The 20,000-nt window shown below is 60.1% G+C and overlaps 2 non-coding genes across 2 annotated transcripts; both read right to left on the bottom strand.

Moving 5' to 3' along the window:
- Positions 1 to 215: 215 nt before the first annotated feature.
- On the bottom strand, positions 216 to 334 carry LOC131863365 (5S ribosomal RNA). The gene has a single exon (XR_009362286.1). It is a non-coding gene; the product is annotated as a 5S ribosomal RNA (ribosomal RNA).
- A 5,914-nt stretch (positions 335 to 6,248) lies between these two features.
- LOC131863364 (5S ribosomal RNA) lies at positions 6,249 to 6,367 on the bottom strand. The gene has a single exon (XR_009362285.1). It is a non-coding gene; the product is annotated as a 5S ribosomal RNA (ribosomal RNA).
- Between the last annotated feature and the right edge of the window lie 13,633 nt (positions 6,368 to 20,000).

The raw sequence follows: 20,000 nt of genomic DNA, 5'->3' as shown, positions 1-20,000 counted from the left end.
GCGCGCAGCACCTCGGGCGCACCGGGGTGCGCGCACAACGCCCGGGTTGCACCGTGGCCTGTGTGCTCGGGGCGCCTCGGGTGCGCGCTCGGTGTCGCCCCCGCGCGCGCGGTAGTGCGGGCAGCGCACCCCGGCCCGGCCCGGCCCCGACGAGAACGCAAACGGGCAAAAGGTTTATTCAAATAGCATTGCGACGCCCGGCGAAAAACTAAAAAAGGGTGCAACACCGGGACTTCCCGGGAGGTCACCCATCCCAGTACTACTCCGGCCCAAGCGCGCTTAACTGCGGAGTTCTGATGGGATCCGGTGCACTAACGCTGGTATGATCGCACCCGTTATGAGCTTGTCGCAGTGTGTACTTAGCAAACCGCGACCCACGTGCGAATCCACCCCGGCCACCCACCCCCGTCGAGGTGCACACCCTCCCTCGCGAAGTGCGCCCCGTTCGCCAAGTGTGAGCCCTGCCCGGGTGCGCGCACCTTGCTAGGGCGTCGGGTGTGCACCCGGCCCGGCCTACGTGCGTGCACCTGGACGGGGCGTCGTGTGCGTGCAGTGTCCCGTCTGCAACGCGGTGCCCACACACCACCTCGGGCGCAACGACCTGCGCTCACATGTGGGCCGAGTGCACCTTGGTGCATGTTCGGGGCGCCTCGGGTGCACGCTCGATCTTGCCCCGGTGCACCAAGGCGCTCGGTTTGCCCCGGGTGCGCACTTGGTGCAAGGTGGGCACCCAAAATAGGGATCAAGCACCAAAACACAAGTTTCGGGATGCAAAATGGGACCCAAGGACCACAAATGCGTTCCAAGACCCATGATGGGTCCACGAGAACAAAAATGTGTTCCGAGACTTAATAAACAAATATTGGGTTTTAGGAGAAGAAACATGCTCTGATGCCCAAAACGAGAATCGACCCCGAAAAGGCCACAGGCCAAAAGTGGGATGCGAGACAAAAAAAAATGGGACCCGAGGACCAAAATTGGGTTCCCAGGTCGAAGACAGGGCAACCGGACAAGAAACGACCTCTAAGGCTCGAAATGAGTCCCGACGACTAAAACTTGACAAGAAGCACCCATCAGGCACCCAACTCGACACCCATGGGATGCCGACCCACCCGGGCTTCCACCTAGCACACCTTGGCACCCACCCACCCTCGCACCCAACCTCGCACCCAACTTAGCACCTTTGAACCCACATTGGCACTCACCCTGACCCTGGCACCTTGGAACCCACATTGGCACTCACCTTGACCCTGGCACCCACCTTTGCACTCACCTTGGGACCCACCCTGGCTCCCACCTCGGCACCCACCCAGACACCCACCTTGGTTCCTTGGCACCCACCTTGGATCCTTGGCACCCACCCCGACACCCACCTTGGCACGCAACTTGGCTACTTGCCACCCACCTTGGCTCCTTGACGCCCACCCCGACAACCACCCCGTGACCTACCCTGGCTAGGGTTGGTGCACACCCACCCTGGTGCCCACCTTGGCACCCACCCCATGACCCACCTTGGCACGCACCTTAGTACCCACCCCGTTACCCACCCTAGGACCCACCCCGTGACCCACCTTGGCCAGGGTGGGTGCCTTGGTGCGCACAACTTGCCTGGGCTGCACACCAGGGCGGGCTCAAGATGGCACCCGCGTTCCGTTTTTTTCACTATCTTTCAAAACGGAAATTTTAAAATCTCGTTTTTTTTTTTTTTTTGCCTTTTCTGGAAATTAGTGAAGGCAGCGCATCAAAGGTGCGCAATGCTGGTGCGAACCCGGGAGCGCTCCGATGTGTGCTCCAAGGTGCGGCGTGCACGAAGTCCGAGCCCGGCTTGCCCCGGGTGCGCACCTCGCGTGCACCTTCGCCGGGGTGAGCACCTTGGCTGGGTTGCGCGCCCTGGTGCGCACCAAGGAGCGCTCTGAAGTGTGCTCCAAGGTGCGGCGTGCACGAAGTCGGAGCTCGGTTTGCCCCGGGTGTGCACCTCGGGTGCGCACCTCGCGTGCACCTTCGCTGCGGTGGGCACCTTGGCTGGGTTGCGCGCCTTGGTGGGCACCATGCAGTGCACGAAGTCGGAGCCCGGTTTGCCCCGGGCGCGCACCTCCGCCAGGGTGGGCACCTTGGTGCGCACAACTTGCCTGGGCTGCGCACCAGGAAGGGCTCAAGATGGCACCCGCGTTCCGTTTTTTTCACTATCTTTCAGAACGGAAATTTTAAAATATCGTTTTTTTTTGCCTTTTCTGGAAATTAGTGAAGGCAGCGCATCAAAGGTGCGCAACGCTGGTGCGAACCTGGGAGCGCTCCGATGTGTGCTCCAAGGTGCGGCGTGCACGAAGTCGGAGCCCGGTTTGCCCCGGGTGCGCCCTGGTGGGCACCATGGTGCGCACCAAGGAGCGCTCCGAAGTGTGCTCCAAGGTGCGGCCTGCACGAAGTCGGAGCCCGGTTTGCCCCGGGCGTGCACCGCGGGTGGGCACCTTGGTGCGCATGCCTTGCCTGGGCTGCGCACCAGGGCGGGCTCAAGATGGCACCCGCGTTCCGTTTTTTTCACTATCTTTCAAAACGGAAATTTTAAAATCTCATTTTTTTTTGCCTTTTCTGGAAATTAGTGAAGGCAGCGCATCAAAGGTGCGCACCTCGCTGCCCACCACGGTGCGCAACGCCGGTGGGCACCCGGGAGTGCTTCGAAGTGTGCTCCAAGGTGCTGCGTGCACGTTGTCGGAGCCCGGTTTGCCCCGGGTGCGCACCTCGCGTGCACCTTCGTCGGGGTGGGCACCTTGGCTGGGTTTGCCCCGGCTGCGCTCCGAAGCGGGGTTATTGGAGCGCCGCCTCTTTTTTTGTCGGAGCGTTTGGTGGGGTTTCTCGCATTGGCTCTTCCCAGGCCCGGTTGCCACCCTGGCGCGCACGAAGTCGGAAGTAGGGTTAATTGCCCGGGTGCGCACCTTTGCCAGGGTGGGCACCTTACCTGGGCTGTGCACCCGGGCGGGCTCAAGATGGCACCCGCGTTCCGTTTTTTTCACTATCTTTCAAAACGGAAATTTTAAAATCTCCTCTTTTTTTTGCCTTTTCTGGAAATTAGTGAAGGCAGCGCATCAAAGGTGCGCACCTCGCTGCCCACCTTGGTGTGCTCTGAGGTGCGCACCCGGGAGCGCTACGAAGTGTGCTCCAAGGTGCGGCGTGCACGTTGTCGGAGCCCGGTTTGCCCCGGGTGCGCACCTCGCCTGCACCTTGGCCGGGGTGGGCACCCTGGCTGGGTTTGCCCAGGGTGCGCTCCGAAGCGGGGTTACTGGAGCGCCCCCTCTTTTTTTGTCAGAGCGTTTGGTGGGGTTTCTCGCATTGGCTCTTCCCAGGCCCGGTTGTTGGGTGCGCTCCCACCCTGGCGCGCGCGAAGTTGGAAGTTGGGTTAATTGCCCGGGCGCGCACCTTCGCCAGGGTGGGCACCTTGGTGCGCACACCTTGGCTGGGCTGCGCACCAGGGCGGGCTCAAGATGGCACCAGCATTCCCTTTTTCTCACTATCTTTCAAAATGGAAATTTTAAAATCTCGTTTTCTTTTGCCTTTTATGGAAATTAGTGAAGGCATCGCATCAAAGGTGCGCACCTCGCTGCCCACCTTGGTGTGCTCCGAGGTGCCCACCACGGTGCGCTCCGAGGTGCCCACCACGGTGCGCAACGCCGGTGCGAACCCGGGAGCGCCCCGATGTGTGCTCCAAGGTGCGGCGTGCACGAAGCCGGACCCCGGTTTGCCCCGGGTGCGCACCTCGCGTGCACCTTGGTGCGCACACCTTGGCTGGGTTGCGCGGCCTGGTGGGCACCATGGTGCGCACCAAGGAGCGCTCCGAAGTGTGCTCCAAGGTGCGGCGTGCACGAAGTCCTAGCCCGGTTTGCCCCGGGTGCGCACCTTCGCCGCGGTGGGCACCATGGCGTGCACGAAGTCGGAGCCCGGTTTGCCCCGGGTGCGCACCTCGCGTGCACCTTCGCCGGGGTGGGCACCTCGGCTGGGTTGCGCGCCCTGGTGCGCACCAAGGAGCGCTCCGAAGTGTGCTCCAAGGTGCGGCGTGCACGAAGTCGGAGCCCGGTTTGCCCCGGGTGCGCACCTTCGCCGCGGTGGGCACCCTGGTGCGCACCATGGCGTGCACGAAGTCGGAGCCCGGTTTGCCCCGGGTGCGCACCTCGCGTGCACCTTCGGCGGGGTTGCGCGCCCTGGTGCGCACCAAGGAGCGCTCCGAAGTGTGCTCCAAGGTGCGGCGTGCACGAAGTCGGAGCCCGGTTTGCCCCGGGTGCGCACCTCGCGTGCACCTTCGGCGGGGTTGCGCGCCCTGGTGGGCACCATGGTGCGCACCAAGGAGCGCTCCGAAGTGTGCTCCAAGGTGCGGCGTGCACGAAGTCGGAGCCCGGTTTGCCCCGGGTGCGCACCTCGCGTGCACCTTCGCCGCGGTGGGCACCATGGCGTGCACGAAGTCGGAGCCCGGTTTGCCCCGGGTGCGCACCTCGCGTGCACCTTCGCCGGGGTGGGCACCTCGGCTGGGTTGCGCGCCCTGGTGCGCACCAAGGAGCGCTCCGAAGTGTGCTCCAAGGTGCGGCGTGCACGAAGTCGGAGCCCGGTTTGCCCCGGGTGCGCACCTCGCGTGCACCTTGGCGCGGTGGGCACCATGGCGTGCACGAAGTCGGAGCCCGGTTTGCCCCGGGTGCGCACCCCGCGTGCACCTTCGCCGGGGTGGGCACCTCGGCTGGGTTGCGCGCCCTGGTGCGCACCAAGGAGCGCTCCGAAGTGTGCTCCAAGGTGCGGCGTGCACGAAGTCGGAGCCCGGTTTGCCCCGGGTGCGCACCTCGCGTGCACCTTCGCCGCGGTGGGCACCTTGGCTGGGTTGGGCACCATTGAGCGCTCCGAAGTGTGCTCCAAGGTGCGCACCATGGCCCTCCAAGGTGCGCAGCATGGCGTGCACGAAGTCGGAGCCCGGTTTGCCCCGGGTGCGCACCTCGCGTGCACCTTCGCCAGGGTGGGCACCTCGGTGCGCACACCTTCTCAATGTTTTCTTGCCTTTTCTGGAAATTGGTGAAGGCAGCGCATCAAAGGTGCGCACCTCGGTGTGCTCCGAGGTGCGAACCCGAGAGCGCTCCGAGGTGCCCACGAAGTCGAAAGTCGGGTTAATTGCATTGTTTTCCCCGGGTGCGCTCCGAGGTGCGCAACATCGGTGCGCACCAAGGAGGGCTCCGAAGTGTGCTCCAAGGTGCGCACGATTCGGAGCTCGGTTTGCCCGGGGTGCGCACACCTTGGCTGGGTTGCGCACCCTTTGTGCGCTCCAAGGTGCGCACGAAGTCGGAGCTCGGTTTGCCCCGGGTGCGCACCTTCGCCAGGGTGCGCACCTTGATGCGCACGCCTTGGCTGGGCTGCGCACCTTGGTGGGCGCCATGGTGCGCACCTTTCGTGCGCTCCAAGGTGCGCACGAAGTCGGAGCTCGGTTTGCCCCGGGTGCGCACCTTGGTGGGCGCCATGGTGCACTCCGAGGTGCCCAAGATTGGTGCGCACCAAGGAGCGCTCCGAAGTGCGCTCCAAGGTGCGCAGGTGCGCGCGAAGTCGAAAGTTGGGTTAATTGTCCGGTTTGCCTCGGGTGCGCACCTTGCGTGCACCTTCGCCAGGGTGGGCGCCTTGGTGCGCACACCTTGGCTGGGCTGCGCACCCGGGCGCGCACACCTTGGCACCCGCGTTTCCTTCATTTTAAATTTTTTTTTTTTACAATCTCTCAAGTGGGAAATTCTATAATCTCAACTTTTTTTGCCTTTTCAGGAAACTTTTGAATGGAGCGCATCATTGGTGCGCTCCGAAGTGTGCTCCAAGGTGCGCACCTCTGGTGTGCTCCAAAGCTCTCTCCAGCTGCGTGCACCTGCCCCGGCCGCGCACCCGGCCCCGCCCAGCTTCGCTCACCTGTCCCGGGCGTCTGGTGCGGAACCTTAGAGTAAGAAACATCACCGTGCACCTTGGCCAACGTGCGCGACTCGACCGAGCGCGCACTGGCCGAGGTGCACACCGATTTCACCTGGGTGCGCGCGCAGCACCTCGGGCGCACCGGGGTGCGCGCACAACGCCCGGGTTGCACCGTGGCCTGTGTGCTCGGGGCGCCTCGGGTGCGCGCTCGGTGTCGCCCCCGCGCGCGCGGTAGTGCGGGCAGCGCACCCCGGCCCGGCCCGGCCCCGACGAGAACGCAAACGGGCAAAAGGTTTATTCAAATAGCATTGCGACGCCCGGCGAAAAACTAAGAAAGGGTGCAACACCGGGACTTCCCGGGAGGTCACCCATCCCAGTACTACTCCGGCCCAAGCGCGCTTAACTGCGGAGTTCTGATGGGATCCGGTGCACTAACGCTGGTATGATCGCACCCGTTATGAGCTTGTCGCAGTGTGTACTTAGCAAACCGCGACCCACGTGCGAATCCACCCCGGCCACCCACCCCCGTCGAGGTGCACACCCTCCCTCGCGAAGTGCGCCCCGTTCGCCAAGTGTGAGCCCTGCCCGGGTGCGCGCACCTTGCTAGGGCGTCGGGTGTGCACCCGGCCCGGCCTACGTGCGTGCACCTGGACGGGGCGTCGTGTGCGTGCAGTGTCCCGTCTGCAACGCGGTGCCCACACACCACCTCGGGCGCAACGACCTGCGCTCACATGTGGGCCGAGTGCACCTTGGTGCATGTTCGGGGCGCCTCGGGTGCACGCTCGATCTTGCCCCGGTGCACCAAGGCGCTCGGTTTGCCCCGGGTGCGCACTTGGTGCAAGGTGGGCACCCAAAATAGGGATCAAGCACCAAAACACAAGTTTCGGGATGCAAAATGGGACCCAAGGACCACAAATGCGTTCCAAGACCCATGATGGGTCCACGAGAACAAAAATGTGTTCCGAGACTTAATAAACAAATATTGGGTTTTAGGAGAAGAAACATGCTCTGATGCCCAAAACGAGAATCGACCCCGAAAAGGCCACAGGCCAAAAGTGGGATGCGAGACAAAAAAAAATGGGACCCGAGGACCAAAATTGGGTTCCCAGGTCGAAGACAGGGCAACCGGACAAGAAACGACCTCTAAGGCTCGAAATGAGTCCCGACGACTAAAACTTGACAAGAAGCACCCATCAGGCACCCAACTCGACACCCATGGGATGCCGACCCACCCGGGCTTCCACCTAGCACACCTTGGCACCCACCCACCCTCGCACCCAACCTCGCACCCAACTTAGCACCTTTGAACCCACATTGGCACTCACCCTGACCCTGGCACCTTGGAACCCACATTGGCACTCACCTTGACCCTGGCACCCACCTTTGCACTCACCTTGGGACCCACCCTGGCTCCCACCTCGGCACCCACCCAGACACCCACCTTGGTTCCTTGGCACCCACCTTGGATCCTTGGCACCCACCCCGACACCCACCTTGGCACGCAACTTGGCTACTTGCCACCCACCTTGGCTCCTTGACGCCCACCCCGACAACCACCCCGTGACCTACCCTGGCTAGGGTTGGTGCACACCCACCCTGGTGCCCACCTTGGCACCCACCCCATGACCCACCTTGGCACGCACCTTAGTACCCACCCTGTTACCCACCCTAGGACCCACCCCGTGACCCACCTTGGCCAGGGTGGGTGCACCCACCCTGGTGCCCACCTTGGCACCCACCCATCCTAGCACCCAGCCTGTGACCGGGCTTGGAACCCAACCTTGCACCCGTCTTGGCCAGTGTGGGTGCGCACCCATCCTGGCACCCACGTTGTGACACACCCTTTAACCCACGCACCCTAGCAGCCACGTTGGCACCCACCTTGGAACACAACCTAGCAACTTGGCACCCACCCCGTGACCCACCTTGGCATCCACCATAGCAGTCGCCCACTTGGCACCCACCTTGGAACCCAAGTTGGCACCCACCTCGGCACCCACCTTGACACTTGTGGACCCACCTTGCCACTCACCCTAGCATCGACCCATCCTAGCACCCACCCTGGCACCTTTGCACCCTAGCACTCACCCATCCTAGCACCTAACCTGTGACCCACCTTGACACTCACCCTCGCACCCACCTTGGAACCCAACCTAGCACCCACCCACCCTGACACCAACCCTAGCACCTACCCACCCTTGCACCCACCCTGTGACCCATCTTGGCACCCACCCATCCTACCACTCAACCTATCACCCACCTTCTCACCCACCTTGGCATCCACCTTAGCACCCACCCACACTGGCACCTTGGCACCCACCTCGGGCAAGGTGGGTGCACACCCACCCTGACACCCAATTTAGAACCAACCGAGCATGTTACCCACCTTGGCACCCACATTGCAGCCCACCCTAGTACCCACCCTATGACCCACATTGGCATCCACACCCTAGCACCCAGGCACCTCGACACCCGCCTTGACACGCACCCTAGCACTAAACCTGTGACCCACCTTGGAACTCACCCTAGAACCCACCCACCCTGTGAACCACCTTGGCATCCACCTTAGCACCCACCCACCTTGGCACCCACTCTAGCACTCACCCATCCTAACACCCAACTTGTTACCCACCTTGGCACCCGCCCTCGCGTCCACCTTGAAACCCACCCTAGCACCCACCCACGCAGGAGCCCACCTTGGCACCCAACCTAACACCCACGCATCCTGGCACCCAACTTGTGACCCACCTTGGAACCCACCCTAGTACCCACCTTTGAACCCACTATATCACCAACCCACCTTGGCACCCACCCTATGACCCTCTTTGGAATCCACCCTAGCACGCACCCACCCTGGCACCCACCATGGAGCGCACCCTAGCACCCACCCACCTCGGCACGCACCTCAACACCCACCTTGGTGTGCGCACTGCGCCAACCTCTCAAAGACCCTATGTGGTGCGCTCCAAAGTGTACACCTTTGGTGCGCTCCAAGGTGCGCACCTTTGGTGCACACCGAGGTGCACACCAAAGTGTGCACCGAGGTGAGCACCAAAGTGCACTCCAAGGTGCACACCAAGGCGTGCACCTTTGGTGCGGTCAATGCAAACGAATTCGGAAGTTGGGGTCGATGTCCTAATCGCTGCTGCAGACTACACGTATGAGAATCGGACAAATAGCTTTATATAGGGGAGGTGTTGCGTTTGATGGGTCGACTCCCCTGGTTGTGTGCACTGCACCAACTTCAAAGACCCTGTCTTGTTTAAGAAGTCAAAAGTTGGGGTGGATGTCCTAATCATTGCTGCAGTCTACGCATGTATGAGAATCAGACAAATAGCTTATATAGGGGAGGTGTTGCATTCGGTGGGTTGACTCCCCTGGTTGTGCGCACTGCGCCAACCTCAAAGACCCCGCATAGCAGAAGAAGTCGGAAGTCGGATTTTGGTGAGCACCAAGGCGTGCACCTTTGGTGCGGTCAACGCAGACGAATTCAGAAGTTGGGGTGGATGTCCTAATCGTTGTTGCAGGCTACACATGTATGAGAATCAGACAAATAGCTTATATAGGGGAGGTGTTGGGTTTGATGGGTCAACTCCCTTGGTTGTGCGCATTACGCCAACCTCAAAGACCTTGTTTTCGTTAAGAAGTCAAAAGTTGGGGTCAATGTCCTAATGGCTCCTGTAGGCTACACATGTATGAGAATCGGACAAATAGCTTATATAGGGGAGGTGTTGGGTTTGATGGGTCGACTCCCCTGGTTGTGCGCATTACGTCAACCTCAAAGACCTTGTTTTCGTTAAGAAGTCAAAAGTTGGGGTCGATGTCCTAATTGCTCCTGTAGACTACACATGTATGAGAATCAGACAAATAGCTTATATAGGGGAGGTGTTGGGTTTGATGGGTTGACTCCCCTAGTTGTTCGCATTACACCAACCTCAAAGACCTTGTTTTCGTTTAGAAGCCGAAAGTTGGGGTCGATGTCCTAATTGCTCCTGCAGGCTACGCATGTATGAGAATCAGACAAATAGCTTATATAGGGGAGGTGTTGGGTTTGATGGGTCGACTCCCCTGGTTGTGCGCATTGCGCCAACCTCAAAGACCCTGCATTGCGGATGAAGTCGAAAGTCAGAGTTTGGTGTGCTACAAGGTGTGGTCGAAGGTGCTCACCTAGGTGTGCACCTTTGGAGCGCAGGAAAAGTGCCCTCCAAAAGTGCGCACCTTTGGAGTGCACAAAAGTGCCCTCCAAAAGTGCGCACCTTTGGAGCGCACAAAAGTGCCCTCCAAAAAGTGCCCTCCAAAAGTGCGCACCTTTGGAGCGCACAAAAGTGCCCTCCAAAAAGTGCCCTCCAAAAGTGCGCACCTTTGGAGTGCAGAAAAGTGCCCTCCAAAAAGTGCCCTCCAAAAGTGTGCACCTTTGGAGTGCACAAAAGTGCCCTCCAAAAGTGCGCACCTTTGGAGCGCAGAAAAGTGCCCTCCAAAAAGTGCCCTCCAAAAGTGCGCACCTTTGGAGCGCAGAAAAGTGCCCTCCAAAAAGTGCCCTCCAAAAGTGCGCACCTTTGGAGCGCAGAAAAGTGCCCTCCAAAAAGTGCCCTCCAAAAGTGCGCACCTTTGGAGCGCAGAAAAGTGCCCTCCAAAAAGTGCCCTCCAAAAGTGCGCACCTTTGGAGCGCACAAAAGTGCCCTCCAAAAAGTGCCCTCCAAAAGTGCGCACCTTTGGAGCGCACAAAAGTGCCCTCCAAAAGTGCGCACCTTTGGAGCGCACAAAAGTGCCCTCCAAAAGTGCGCACTTTTGGTGCGCACCAAGGCGCTGGTTCGGTCGTTGCAGGCGAGTTCGGAAGTTGGGGTCGATGTCCTGAGCGGAGGTGCAAACTACACAGGTGTCGGAATCGGACAAATAGCTTATATAGGGGAGGTGTATGCTTCGATGGGTCGACTCCCCAGGTTGAGCGCACCGCGCCAACCTCAAAGACCCTACGGTATGGATGAAGTCGGAAGTTGGGTCCGATGACCGATTCGATTAGTAGGTATGCTCATGAGGTCGGAATTTGGGTCCGATGACCTGCCATGTGCAGGAAGGCGAATGTTGGCACTGTGCGTTGCAAGGTGCACACCAAGGTGCTGGTGCGGTCTTTTTAGTCGAGTTCGGAAGTTGGGGTCGATGTCCTGATCGGAGGTGCAAGCTACACAGGTGTGGGAATCGGACAAATAGCTTATATAGGGGAGGTGTATGCTTCGTTGGGTCGACTCCCCGGGTTGAGCGCACCGCGCCAACCTCAAAGACCCTACGGTATGGATGAAGTCGGAAGTTGGGTCCGATGACCGATTCGATATGTAGGCATACTCGCGAGGTCGGAATTTGGGTCCGATGACCTGCCATGTGCAGGAAGGCGAATGTTGGCACTGTGCGTTGCAAGGTGCGCACCAAGGCGCTGGTTCGGTCGTTGCAGGCGAGTTCGGAAGTTGGGGTCGATGTCCTGATCGGAGGTGCAAACTACACAGGTGTGGGAATCGGACAAATAGCTTATATAGGGGAGGTGTATGCTTCGTTGGGTCGACTCCCCGGGTTGAGCGCACCGCGCCAACCTCAAAGACCCTACGGTATGGATGAAGTCGGAAGTTGTGTCCGATGACCGATTCGATATGTAGGCATACTCGCGAGGTCGGAATTTGGGTCCGATGACCTGCCATGTGCAGGAAGGCGAATGTTGGGACTGTGCGTCGCAAGGTGCGCACCAAGGCGCTGGTGCCGTCGTTGCAGTCGAGTTCGGAAGTTGGGGTCGATGTCCTGGTCAGAGGTGCAAACTACACAGGTGTGGGAATCGGACAAATAGCTTATATAGGGGAGGTGTATGCTTCGATGGGTCGACTCCCCGGGTTGAGCGCACCGCGCCAACCTCAAAGACCCTACAGTATGGATGAAGTCGGAAGTTGGGTCCGATGACCGATTCGATACGTAGGCATATTGGCGAGGTCTGAATTTGTGTCCGATGACCTGCCATGCGCAGGAAGGCGGAATTTGGGTCCGATGACCGAGTTGATGGCGTGCCATGCGCAGAAAGGCGGAATTTGGGTCCGATGACCGAGTTGATGTTGATGGCCCGCCATGCACAGGAAGGCGGAATTTGGGTCCGATGACCGATTTGAAGGCGTGCCATGCGCAGAAAGGCGGAGTTTGGGTCCGATGACCGAGTTGATATTGATGGCCCGCCATGCGCAGGAAGGCGGAATTTGGGTCCGATGACCTGACATACGCATGGAGTCCGACTCGGGGGCCGATGTTCGATTCGATGACTTGCATTGTGGGTAAAGTCGGAAGTTGTGGTCTTTGACCCGATTCGATGACCAGACTTCGGCTGCTTGAGAATCGGACAAATAACTTATATAGGGGAGGTAGTGTTCTCGAGCATCCTCCCCCCGTGCCCGTTTATGTCGATTGATGCTGGTGCTCGACTGGTTGGAGCGCTCGGATGCAAAAATCTTGCACCAGGATTTATCGATTGTGATGGACACGGCAAGTCTCCTGATTGCTATGCAGGAGCTCATCGTGAATCTCTATGCGGCCTTGGTATGGACTCGACCTGCGGAATGGTTCGGCAATGGTAGTCGCTCCAACACGTCCTTGCAATGGCCACAGAGGTGATTCGACTAGAGCTCCAGTCTAGCTTTTGGGTTGCTTGGCGGACTGGTATAGCCGCGATCGAGTTCCGGCCATGAACGTTTTAGATAGCTCTTGGGCTTTCTGGGACGGAAGTCGGAAGTTTGGGCTGTTGTCCGATTTGATGACCATTCTTCGGATGTGTGAGAATCGGACAAATAACTTATATAGGGGACTGTGTTGTCTCACGCAGCCCCCTCCGTGCCCCTCTATCTCGACCGATGTTGGTGCTTGAAAGGGTTGGGATCGCTCGGATTTATAAACGTGCACCACCATTTGTCGAGTGTGAGGGACGCGGCAGGTCTCCTAAATGCTATACGGGCGCTCTCTGAGAATCTCTATCCGGCCTCGACACAGACTAGTCTTGCTGAATGGTTTGGCACTGGTAGTCGATCCAACACGTCGTTGTTGTGGCCGCCTAGGCGATTCGATTCGAGCCCCCGTCTAGCTTTTGGGTTGCTTGGCGGATTTTGCCCTATCCGCAAGTGAGCTCGGTCCCTAAACGTTCGAGAAACCCGATTGCTATGCGCCGACTCTCTTTCTTGCGAGCCTCCATCTAGCTTTTGGGTCTCTACGGAACGGAAGTCGGAATCTGGGACCGTTGTTTGATTCGACGAGGCAGACTACGGTTGTGCGAGAATCGGACAAATAACTTATATAGGGGAGGTGTTGACTGGAGCATTCTCCCCCGTGCCCCTCTAACTCGACCAATGCTGGCGCTCGAACGGTGGTAGCGCTCGGATTTTCGTTGAGCGCCAGCATTGGTCGATTTAGAGGGGCATGCGAGATTCCCGAATGCTATGCGAGGGCTCTAACGGAAATGTCTATTGGTTTCGGTATGGATGCAATTGCGAGTGGTTCGGCAAAGGTAGTCGTTCCGATGCGTCCATGTCGTGGCCAAATCGATAATTCGATTTGAGCCCTCGTATAGCATTTGGGTCTCTCGATGTGATTCCGCATTCCAGTCCCTTTGGGCACTGCTTGAGCCGCATCCCAGGGGGTTCCCTTCCCAATAATCTGCCTCGCAACCCGATTGCTATGCGGTGAGGCTCCTCGGCCGCCTCGGAACTATCTGTGTATCAGACGCATCGCGGGATAAGGGGTTGGCAACGGTAGTCGCCCCAAGCGCGTCCGATGCTTGGACCATTCCGAGGCGGCCCTGAAGCCTCTTCCGTCTAGCCGTTGGGTCCTTCTCGCCGCATCCCTTGCCTCGCACCCCGATTGCTATGCGGTGAGGCTCCTCGGCCGCCTTGGAACTATCTGTGTATCAGACGCATCGCGGGATAAGGGGTTGTCACTGGTAGTCGCCCCAAGCGCGTCCGATGCTTGGACCATTCCGAGGCGGCCCTGAAGCCTCTTCCGTCTAGCCGTTGGGTCCTTCTCGCCGCATCCCTCGACTCGCACCCCGATTGCTATGCGGTGAGGCTCCTCGGCCGCCTTGGAACTATCTGTGTATCGGACGCGTCGCGGGATAAGGGGTTGTCACTGGTAGTCGCCCCAAGCGCGTCCGATGCTTGGACCATTCCGAGGCGGCCCTGAAGCCTCTTCCGTCTAGCCGTTGGGTCCTTCTCGCCGCATCCCTCGCCTCGCACCCCGATTGCTATGCGGTGAGGCTCCTCGGCCGCCTTGGAACTATCTGTGTATCGGACGCGTCGCGGGATAAGGGGTTGTCACTGGTAGTCGCCCCAAGCGCGTGCGATGCATGGACCATTCCCAGGCGGCCCTGAAGCCTCTTCCGTCTAGCCGTTGGGTCCTTCTCGCCGCATCCCTCGCCTCGCACCCCGATTGCTATGCGGTGAGGCTCCTCGGCCGCCTTGGAACTATCTGTGTATCGGACGCGTCGCGGGATAAGGGGTTGTCACTGGTAGTCGCCCCAAGCGCGTCCGATGCTTGGACCATTCCGAGGCGGCCCTGAAGCCTCTTCCGTCTAGCCGTTGGGTCCTTCTCGCCGCATCCCTCGCCTCGCACCCCGATTGCTATGCGGTGAGGCTCCTCGGCCGCCTTGGAACTATCTGTGTATCGGACGCGTCGCGGGATAAGGGGTTGTCACTGGTAGTCGCCCCAAGCGCGTCCGATGCTTGGACCATTCCGAGGCGGCCCTGAAGCCTCTTCCGTCTAGCCGTTGGGTCCTTCTCGCCGCATCCCTCGCCTCGCACCCCGATTGCTATGCGGTGAGGCTCCTCGGCCGCCTTGGAACTATCTGTGTATCGGACGCGTCGCGGGATAAGGGGTTGTCACTGGTAGTCGCCCCAAGCGCGTCCGATGCTTGGACCATTCCGAGGCGGCCCTGAAGCCTCTTCCGTCTAGCCGTTGGGTCCTTCTCGCCGCATCCCTCGCCTCGCACCCCGATTGCTATGCGGTGAGGCTCCTCGGCCGCCTTGGAACTATCTGTGTATCGGACGCGTCGCGGGATAAGGGGTTGTCACTGGTAGTCGCCCCAAGCGCGTCCGATGCTTGGACCATTCCGAGGCGGCCCTGAAGCCTCTTCCGTCTAGCCGTTGGGTCCTTCTCGCCGCATCCCTCGCCTCGCACCCCGATTGCTATGCGGTGAGGCTCCTCGGCCGCCTTGGAACTATCTGTGTATCGGACGCGTCGCGGGATAAGGGGTTGTCACTGGTAGTCGCCCCAAGCGCGTCCGATGCTTGGACCATTCCGAGGCGGACCTGAAGCCTCTTCCGTCTAGCCGTTGGGTCCTTCTCGCCGCATCCCTCGCCTCGCACCCCGATTGCTATGCGGTGAGGCTCCTCGGCCGCCTTGGAACTATCTGTGTATCGGACGCGTCGCGGGATAAGGGGTTGTCACTGGTAGTCGCCCCAAGCGCGTCCGATGCTTGGACCATTCCGAGGCGGCCCTGAAGCCTCTTCCGTCTAGCCGTTGGGTCCTTCTTGCCGCATCCCTCGCCTCGCACCCCGATTGCTATGCGGTGAGGCTCCTCGGCCGCCTTGGAACTATCTGTGTATCGGACGCGTCGCGGGATAAGGGGTTGTCACTGGTAGTCGCCCCAAGCGCGTCCGATGCTTGGACCATTCCGAGGCGGCCCTGAAGCCTCTTCCGTCTAGCCGTTGGGTCCTTCTCGCCGCATCCCTCGCCTCGCACCCCGATTGCTATGCGGTGAGGCTCCTCGGCCGCCTTGGAACTATCTGTGTATCGGACGCATCGCGGGATAAGGGGTTGTCACTGGTAGTCGCCCCAAGCGCGTCCGATGCTTGGACCATTCCGAGGCGGCCCTGAAGCCTCTTCCGTCTAGCCGTTGGGTCCTTCTCGCCGCATCCCTCGCCTCGCACCCCGATTGCTATGCGGTGAGGCTCCTCGGCCGCCTTGGAACTATCTGTGTATCGGACGCGTCGCGGGATAAGGGGTTGTCACTGGTAGTCGCCCCAAGCGCGTCCGATGCTTGGACCATTCCGAGGCGGACCTGAAGCCTCTTCCGTCTAGCCGTTGGGTCCTTCTCGCCGCATCCCTCGCCTCGCACCCCGATTGCTATGCGGTGAGGCTCCTCGGCCGCCTTGGAACTATCTGTGTATCGGACGCGTCGCGGGATAAGGGGTTGTCACTGGTAGTCGCCCCAAGCGCGTCCGATGCTTGGACCATTCCGAGGCGGCCCTGAAGCCTCTTCCGTCTAGCCGTTGGGTCCTTCTCGCCGCATCCCTCGCCTCGCACCCCGATTGCTATGCGGTGAGGCTCCTCGGCCGCCTTGGAACTATCTGTGTATCGGACGCGTCGCGGGATAAGGGGTTGTCACTGGTAGTCGCCCCAAGCGCGTCCGATGCTTGGACCATTCCGAGGCGGACCTGAAGCCTCTTCCCTCTAGCCGTTGGGGCTTTCTCGCCGCATCCCTCGCCTCGCACCCCGATTGCTATTCGGTGAGGCTCCTCGGCCGCCTTGGAACTATCTGTGTATCGGACGCATCGCGGGATAAGGGGTTGGCAGTGGTAGTCGCCCCAAGCGCGTCCGATGCTTGGACCATTCCGAGGCGGCCCTGCAGCCTCTTCCGTCTAGCCGTTGGGGCCATCTCGCTGCATCCCCCACCTCGCACCACGATTGCTATGCGGTGAGGCTCCTTGGCCGCCTCGGAACTATCTGTGTATCGGACGCATCGCGGGATAAGGGGTTGTCACTGGTAGTCGCCCCAAGCGCGTCCGATGCTTGGACTATTCCGAGGCGGCCCTGCAGCCTCTTCCGTCTAGCCGTTGGGGCCATCTCGCCGCATCCCCCAGCTCCTCGGCCGCCTCGGAACTATCTGTGTATCGGACGCATCGCGGGATAAGGGGTTGGCAGTGGTAGTCGCCCCAAGCGCGTTCGATGCTTGGACTATTCCGAGGCGGCCCCGCAGCCTCTTCCGTCTACCCTTTGGGGCCATCTCGCCGCATCCCTCGCCTCGCACCCCGATTGCTATGCGGTGAGGCTCCTCGGCCGCCTGGGAACTATCTTCGTATCGGATGCATCGCGGGATAAGGGGTTGTCACTGGTAGTCGCCCCAAGCGCGTCCGATGCTTGGACTATTCCGAGGCGGCCCTGTGGCCTCTTCCGTCTAGCCGTTGGGGCCATCTCGCCGCATCCCTCACCTCGCACCCCCATTGCTATGCGGTGAGGCTCCTCGGCCGCCTTGGAACTGTCTTCGTATCGGAAGCATCGCGGGATAAGGGGTTGTCACTGGTAGTCGCCCCAAGCGCGTCCGATGCTTGGACTATTCCGAGGCGGCCCTGCAGCCTCTTCCGTCTAGCCGTTGGGGCCATCTCGCCGCATCCCCCACCTCGCACCCGGATTGCTATGCGGTGAGGCTCCTCGGCCGCCTTGGAACTATCTTCGTATCGGACGCATCGCGGGATAAGGGGTTGTCACTGGTAGTCGCCCCAAGCGCGTCCGATGCTTGGACTATTCCGACGCGGCCCTGTGGCCTCTTCCGTCTAGCCGTTGGGGCCATCTCGCCGCATCCCCCACCTCGCACCCCGATTGCTATGCGGTGAGGCTCCTCGGCCGCCTTGGAACCATCTTCGTATCGGACGCATCGCGGGATGAGGGGTTGTCACTGGTAGTCGCCCCAAGCGCGTCCGATGCTTGGACCATTCCGAGGCGGCCCTGAAGCCTCTTCCGTCTAGCCGTTGGGGCCTTCCCGCCCCATCCCTCGCCTCGCACCCCCGATTGCTATGCGGTGAGGCTCCTCGGCCGCCTTGGAACCATCTGTGTATCGGACGCATCGCGGGATAAGGGGTTGGCACTGGTAGTCGCCCCAAGCGCGTCCGATGCTTGGAGCATTCCGAGGTGGCCCTGAAGCCTCTTCCGTCTAGCCGTTGGGGCCTTCCCGCCCCATCCCTCGCCTCGCACCCCGATTGATATGCGGTGAGGCTCCTCGGCCGCCTTGGAACTATCTGTGTATCGGACGCATCGCGGGATAAGGGGTTGGCACTGGTAGTCGTCCCAATCGCGTCCGATGCTTGGACCATTCCGAGGCGGCCCTGCAGCCTCTTCCGTTTAGCCGTCGGGGCCTTCCCGCCGCATCCCTCGCCTCGCATCCCGATTCCTATGCGGTGAGTCTTCTCGGCCGCCGCGGAACTATACCTGTTATTGCTACTGCATCCTTCGGCTGGTAACCTCCTCTGCCGCCTTGGAACGTTCTCTTTGTCGGACGCGTCGCGGGATAAGGGGTTGGCACTGGTAGTCGCCCCAAGCGCGCCCGATGCATAGACCGCTCCGAGTTGACCTTGCTTTCAGCCTCTCACATGCATAGACCTCTCTGAGTCGACCCTGCAGCCTCTCACGTTTAGCCTTTGGAATCTCGCCTCACAACATGATTGCTATCCTTGATGCATCCCTTGCCTCGAGCCCTGATTGCTTTCTTGGCTGCATCCCTCCTCTCCTCACAGCCCGGTTGTCATCACTGCTTCATCCGTCGCTTCATGCATTCTGGCTGCTGGGCCCTTCCCACCGCACACCTCGATTGCTATCTCTTCTGCATCACACACCCCGATTGCTATCTCTGCTACATCCCTCGGCTCTCACTTCTGCATCCTTCGCCTCCCACCTCGATTGCTATCAATGCTGCATCCGTAACCTCACACCCCGATTGCTATGCGGGGAGGCTCCTTGGCCGCCTTGGAAATTTCTGTGTGTCGGACGCACCGCGGGATAAGGGGTTGGCACTGGTAGTCGCCCCAAGTGCGCCCGATTCTTAGACCGCTTCGAGGTGACCTCGTAGCCTCTTTCGTCCAGGCTTCCTGCCTTCAACGCCCTTTTTACACCTCGATTGCTATGCGCGGGCTCGTTGGCGTCTATCACCTCTCTGCGAAGAGTGGCACGATGATTGTTGGGGTAAATCGTAGCAGTCCGATCTCTGGCCTTGGGCCATTGTGAGGGCTGATCGATTTCCTGTGCGCATCTCGTGTTCGCCCAGTAACAGACTCGACGACTTGTAATCGGTCTTGTTCCCGATTGTTCCTGGAGGTAGTCTTCGGAACTCTTGGATTTGACCTGTCACTCGAACTGTCCTCTTCCGAGGATGCTTGTGTGTGTGTGCTTGTGCCATTTCCTTGGCGGTATTAACGAGATATTAAAGAGCGGAGTGAGCGCCTCGCCCAGCTATGTTTGGGGCTCTCACTCCCTTACCCGGTGTGCGACCGCTTTGCACGTAGGTTGCGGAGCATCGCGACTCTTTCGATGTTTGGCGGTTGTCTTCCGGTGATGCGTTGGTCCCGAAGTGCACGTTACTAGCATTTCTGCCATTGTTCTCGATCTTTGGCACGTTCCTTCGTTGCAATTGGATATATATCTCCGTTTATACGCGCAGGCTTCTCCCGCCTATTCAGCGCTGTCCCACTCTCAGCACTCTCGTGGTCTCCTTGGCTTCTCTCTCCCGTGAGCGAGCTCTCTTCTCGAGTCTTTTCCATGTCCCATGGAGGTTGCCTTGCGAAATTCGGGCACACAAACGTGACCGGATAAGAGCGGAATTGCCTATGAGGAGAAGCTCACCTTAGGGAGCAGCAATGCCGAGTGTTTCGACAGAGGGTAGAGGGGGCGTTGTTTGGGCGGTTGCACAAAAGAGTGCTACGGTTGCACTGAAGGTTGCTTCTTCGTCTCCGACGAACTCTTCGAGGCAAAAAAGCTTGTATACGGGGTCGAGGTGGGACTGTTCGTGCGAGTTGCGCCACCAAAAGTGCGTAGGGGGCATATACCTGGGAAATGGATGTCTCTGAGTGGCCTTACTCGGTCGCGTGCACGGTGCATTCTCTAACGGCAGGACTGTCGCGAGCATGTGCGGTTCGGATGTTTTCGGGTAAAGGGTTCCGTACGGGATGTTCTTCCCAGGCTCCTGTGAACCGAGACTCTGCATCGTCGTGCTCCGGCTCCCGTGGGTGCTTCATGCCTCGTCGAGCTGTTTGTCGTGGACGATTAAGGCCGAGGCCTTCCTTCGAGAGGGGAATTGTTCAGGCTGGTCG

Source organism: Cryptomeria japonica, unplaced genomic scaffold (genome assembly GCF_030272615.1).
Source record: "Cryptomeria japonica unplaced genomic scaffold, Sugi_1.0 HiC_scaffold_61, whole genome shotgun sequence".
Lineage (NCBI taxonomy): Eukaryota > Viridiplantae > Streptophyta > Pinopsida > Cupressales > Cupressaceae > Cryptomeria > Cryptomeria japonica.
Note: the sequence above shows the minus strand (reverse complement) of the source record. Positions and strands in the feature narration are given on the sequence as shown.